Source organism: Drosophila bipectinata, chromosome 3R (assembly GCF_030179905.1).
Source record: "Drosophila bipectinata strain 14024-0381.07 chromosome 3R, DbipHiC1v2, whole genome shotgun sequence".
NCBI lineage: Eukaryota > Metazoa > Arthropoda > Insecta > Diptera > Drosophilidae > Drosophila > Drosophila bipectinata.
In genome coordinates, this window is record NC_091739.1 from 26558523 (window position 1) to 26564522 (window position 6000).

Below are 6000 nucleotides of genomic sequence, written 5' to 3' on the forward strand. Positions count from 1 at the left end.
TATGGCTTTTAATTTACTTATCGCTTGATTTATGTCCAGCCACTTCAGCCAAAATAATTTTTATGATTTAAAGCTCAGTCGGCGGTAGTGCTGTATTTTTTCCTCATTTTTTCTACCATTTAAAGTTGGTTTTTTGTGGTCTAGTTGGTTGCACTTAGAATAGTTTAGAGGCAAGCAATTTAACTGAAATTAATTGCAAGATTTTTATATTTCTATTTGGAGCATTTAAGCCTCCACATTTGAGAGCCGATAAAAATGCCGTCCAACTTGAGCCCAAAAAGCGGGCCGAAGCGGAAGTGGCACGTCAACATCAACGCAGCGAAACGCATTTGGGCCAAAGCTTTGAAAACGAATCTAAATCAAAGTAAAAAAAGAACACAGAATGTAAATGCAATTTGCAAATTTTACTTGCATTTTTCTAACAATATTCCAATTTATACGGTGCCCAGCCGAAATTATTCAAAAGCCAATCGATAAAAGGCAAGCAACTGGCAAGGTCTGGACAATTGTTTTGGGCCAGGCCCAGATCACTGGACCATTGCCACCACCGGCAGTGGTAGCGGTAGCAGTAGCTGTGGCAGTGGCAGCAGATGGAAAAATGCAACAATAAATCTCATTTTATGCAGAGCACAGAGCCAACGGCCCTTTTATAGGTAACGCTAATGTGGCCCAAAATTGAACTTGACATTTGAATGCCCAATTAACCATGACGTCGAGCAGAGCCGGGCGTCCTGGACATGTCCGCGGCGGTCTCAGCACCAATGCCAATGGGCAATGATCAGACCGCCGCCGATGCCTTTTCGGGTCAAGTTTTTCGGGCATTCCGATGCGTTATGCTATGCCTGTTTTATTGGAGCAATTTTGGAGTTAGTGGGGTGCTTTCGATGGCTCCTTTTGCTTCCTGCTAATTAACCCACTTTCCCAGACGGCCAGATCTTTTTTTGCCCTCTTCTCCCAGACGGGCTATTTTATCTCCACAATTTCAATCGCTGTGGTAAAAATTTGCCTATCATAAAATGCCAGAGGATCAAGCCATTGGTCAAATATTTTCAATACCCTATATTAAAAGTAAAACTCACTTGAAATATTTTAGTTTTAATAAAAATATTTTCAGCTTTGTTTTGCGAGATTTTAAGCGTATTTTAGAAATTATTCACTAGGTTTAGTACTGCTATTATTTGTAAGATAAGAGTACCTGTTAGTCAGCCAAATATTTTTAAACTTTATAGTTTACTATTTCGATGTGAGTGCAATTCTCACGAGAAGGCAGCTTGCCACTTCACGCAGAGGCATTTTTTTCGGTCGGTCTTGGCCTGGTCTGGCCGGGGATGATTATAAAATCGCGATAAATATTTATACCGCTCTTAGATTTATGGTGATTCATATCACCAGTCGGTGGACAGAAAGAGGAGTCGTCGCTGGCAGCCCCGGTCGGCATCGGGCATCGGGTAACAGGTAACGTTCATAAACATTTTTATTAGCAATAATTGCACAATTTTCCATGTGGTTCATTTGCGTGTGCGACCAAAACAAAAAAAAAATAAATAAGTAACCAAAACAGCTGGGGAAACCAACTGTCATCAATCATGGAGTGGCGAGAGATTTTTAGATTTTTGCAAGCCGATAAGCCATTTAGCTTGGGCCAACTTCCTGGCCTTGGCAGCCCCAAGGGTCACTCAAATAACCATAATTGCCAAGTGTCGGCGAAGAGTGGCGAAAAAATCAAATGCCACATTTAAATAATTCAAATTATGTGCAATCAATTCGGTTAAAGGTTTAGCCTGGTTGCCCGGCCAAATTGTCATGGCCGCGAGCCGAACTCTGGAGTTAACTGTATTTATTAATAATTTGTATTATTTGTTTATAGAAGGCCGGCTCTCAAGCGAAGGCCAATGCTGCTCACTTGGCTAATGCCGTGCTATAACTTAATAGTCGATTTGCTTTCAAATCAAAACCGTAGGGAAAAACTATTGCTCTGGCATTGAAAATAATGAAATGTTTTCATAATTTCTGAATTCCTAATTTATTTGACATTTAGTAAAGTAATTTATGTTTATCGAAAACCCATTTCCTTCTCCACACCCAGGTTTGCGCTACTTTTGCATTCTAATAATAAGTGAATTAAATAAATTCGATTGATCTACATTTGCAGCGACACACGTAAAAAAGGCAACTACATTTTAATGTGTAATTGGGTTTCAGTGCAACCCAAAAATTGTTTGTTTTTTTTTCGTTTAAGCTACTTCTGAGGTGACTGCTAAGTGTTTTGTCTTGTAATTTACAAATGCAAAATAGCCGAATGTGACAAAATGCATTCGCCTGACAATTTATCGTGTTGCCTGACATTGCCTCCTCCTTGGCTACATATTGGGCGAGGTGTCGGAATGGGGCCCCCGACTTTCCACCTCAATCCTCCCATTCATCTCCCCACGACCCACTGATCTCCGGGAGCCAAAACTAGTTTACGCATTTTGCGTGTGCTCGGCTGTGATATCGATGTGGATTTATATTTATGGGCCTAGCCGGCTGTGGCCTTGATCTAGAATTTCAGTTTTGCCAAACAGTTTTTCCGATGTTTTCAATTTCGTTGTGAATACCTAGAGAAAAAGAGTTGTGTTATAGTTTTTTAAACTACTACTTTGTATTCCTAATAATATTATTAAATAAAATAAAAATCTTTGATAGTTCTCTCTGTGCTGACCGTACAACACGGCGTATGTGTGATGTGCTTACAGTTCTTGATCTCTGGAGATCTCAAGTGAGGTAAGGTGAGCTCAGTTCGCGCGGAGGTGATGTTTGGGCGTTCGGCATTTGCCGGGCTTGCGTAATCATATATCGGGGTGCTAAGTACCGGTTTAAATGCCGGCTCAGACTAGTTGCTAGTTAGTTTTTATTTTATGCATCTAAACTGTAGCGCCGTGGAAACGCGTGCAATTATTTTAGTCATTTTTCTTTGCCGTGTTTCTGTATATCTTTCTGCACTTGTAATTTATTGAGAAATTTAATTGAAATCGCATGCTTGCCAACCGGTCGCATAATTTTTGTCCACTGATTACGCGTTAAGCAATTGCCGGGCCACAGATGTTTTCTTTGAATTTTTTTATGGAGTGGGTGGGCCTCCATTCTTGGATAATATTATCTAAGATGTTTTTCTTTCATTAAAACCATACATATGATATCAAATCCCACTTTTTTACTATAAAAGCGGTGGCACAATTGAGCAGGGCATTAGTTTTCCTGAAATCAAGCATTAATATTAACATAAAAATGTTGTGCCTGCAACTAGCTCTTTTTATTACACTTCTATTTGCGATCACGATCCTTGCCGGTCGCATAGACACATTGCAGGAGGAATACGCAAAGGAACAATACAAGCTGCGCAAGGGTATTATTCTTGTGATTTAAGCTGTATTTATATTCATTGAAATATTTAAAGATACTTGCCACAGAAAACCGGAATATGGCAATTGCAAGGGTCATCGCTCCATGTGGTACTTTAACATTGACAGGCTAAAGTGCGCGAAGTTTAATTATTCGAACTGCGGAGGAAATCGTAATCGCTTCTTTACCCGTGAGGACTGTGAAGAGTATTGCAAAGGATTCGACTTGCCTAAGCCTATTCCACAAAAAAGAACTCAAACTAAAGCGTAGACAACTAGAAATGTAATTTTTTGTACTTTTTGAACCTAGACTAGAAATGTAATTTTTTTAACCTTACGACTAAAACAGATGTCCATTAAAAACTTTACTATAAATATCAGTGCAACCCTTCTCAATTTTATTATTCTTTCCGAGTTTCAAAGGTATAATATGGAACTGTTTCGTATTTTTCTGGGACTGTTGCCCTTTCTCGTAATTGTACAGCCGCAAAGCATTCATTCGGTGACAGAGCCAAGAAACTGTAAGTTTTGGGCAATGACACAGGATATTTAAAACTTTATTTAACTTCTGTAGTAGGGTGCTATAAGCGACTGCAGTATGGGCGATGCAAAGGACATCGGAAGATGTGGGGTTTTGTGATGAAGGAACAAAGATGTATTACCTTCGATTACTCAAATTGCGGTGGCAATGAAAATCGGTTCCATAACGAGGAAGATTGTATAGCGGCTTGTCAACCCCCAGTGTCGAGTGGTGTAACTCCCGAATATTTTAAGTAGGATCCAGTTTTAATTTTACTTTTATTGAAAAATATTTGTTGACATATTTAATAAAAAGCTCTCTTCTTTGGAGCACTCAATTTGTTGGCGTCTGGCTGTTTTTTTGGTAAGAGTCTCAGCAGGCGTACAGAAATATCCAGGCCAATATAAACGGCCAAGAGCTTTCGGTGGCTTTGAGCGCTAACAACTAATATAACACCCATGGCACCAGGGGCGGTACTTGAGATTTTCAAGGGCTGGGCAAATATTCCGTTGGTAGCTGGCATTAGGACCAGGCCAACAGAATCGGAAGTAGCGTTTCCCACCAATGCGCTTCAGCAAAATGAAAGCTTAGCCAAAAAGTTTGTCAAATTTTACGTAGCTTTTATTCCGTTTTGTCGTTTTGGCTTTGTTGCGCTCCGTTAGAGGCATAAATCACCAATGAGAGGGCAAAGTGTGCAAGTGCAGGTTGATTCGCTTACCCTGCACTACCCCCTCTCCTCATATGCAAGAGGCACATTACCAGAATGGCTATCGCCGTGGCTATGGCCAATAGTGAAATCAAAGAATAAAGTCACGCAATTTCAATTACAAATAAACGCACAGACGGAGAAATGCCAAATGGCTTGGCTTGGCTTGGCTCGAGAGAAGATGCTGAACATACACATAGATGGATAGATTTAGCCATGGCAATGGCCATAGTAATAATAATAATAATAATAATGAAATTGTGATAAGCTGCGCGCCACAAATTGCACGCGAGTGAGACGGGGAGACAATAATTTAAACCGTTAAGCGTAAGGCGATAGGCTTTCAGAGTTGAACACGTGACACGAGCTTAAATTTTAAATTTTAGTAGTAAAAAAAAAAAATGTATATAAATAATTTATTTGAAAAATATGTTATTACCAACTTTACAACTATTAAAAAGAAATATTGAAATATAGAAAAAAATATAAGGCTGAATGCCTTATATTCACAACTTTTTTAATTACTAATTTTAATAACCTGACTAAAAACTTGTACAATAAAAAAACCCATCACTACTACTTTGGATATAATGTTCGATGCGTTCAATGCGAAGAGATTACCTTAAAGATGCTGAAGACGTCGTCATTCTGGCTGGTTTTGTAACTTGGCCGGTTCGAAGAGTGGCCAGCATTTGACGCATGCACTTTTTGTGGCCAGCAACATTAGGCCGAGGTGCGCTTTGGTGTTTGCCAATGCCAATTAATATTCGCATGATCAAATGGTTAACGCATTTAGCCGTATAAAAAACCAACAAGCGATCGCGCCGCACCGTAAACCGGCTCACATTAAATTCGCATTTACGCGTTTGGCTTTGTGTAACTGATCCCGCTCTCCCCTCCAGCTGTCCTTTTCCGAAGGGGACTATCTTTCTCTTTCCAGGGAGCACTCCATGCAGGGGGGAGGGAGCCTGTGGGAAAGTGGGGCCTTAATTGACATCACGAGGCGTTTAAACTGCGGCGGCCTGACCCCACCGCAAAAAGAGCTAAACAACTTGGTGGCTTCAGTTAATTATGTATTTTATTTAGTATCCTCGTTCAGTTTCCATTCCTTTCAATTATGTTTGATCGTTTGCGGGGCTAAACACTTAAAAATTTTGAAATTTTCTCTTTAATTTGTTGTATATAGATATATATTTATATTGGTTTATTCAATTTCATTAGTTATGGGCTAGATTTGAGTTGAATATGACTTTGTATATAGAGTTTAATAAAATTGATTTACGTTCCGTGTGCGTGTCTATGGCATAACAAACTACTGCCCAGAGAAAATGGATTAAGATGATTTGTAATTTGTATTTAACTTCGATTTTGTATTGATTAGGTAGGTACTTAAT

At 39.5% G+C, this 6000-nt stretch overlaps 1 long non-coding RNA gene across 1 annotated transcript; it reads left to right on the plus strand.

Moving 5' to 3' along the window:
• The first annotated feature begins 3656 nt into the window (after window positions 1-3656).
• Window positions 3657-4244, plus strand: LOC138926723 (uncharacterized). Its single transcript, XR_011443338.1, has 2 exons — window positions 3657-3901; window positions 3955-4244. It is a non-coding gene; the product is annotated as an uncharacterized lncRNA (long non-coding RNA).
• The last annotated feature ends 1756 nt before the right edge of the window (window positions 4245-6000 follow it).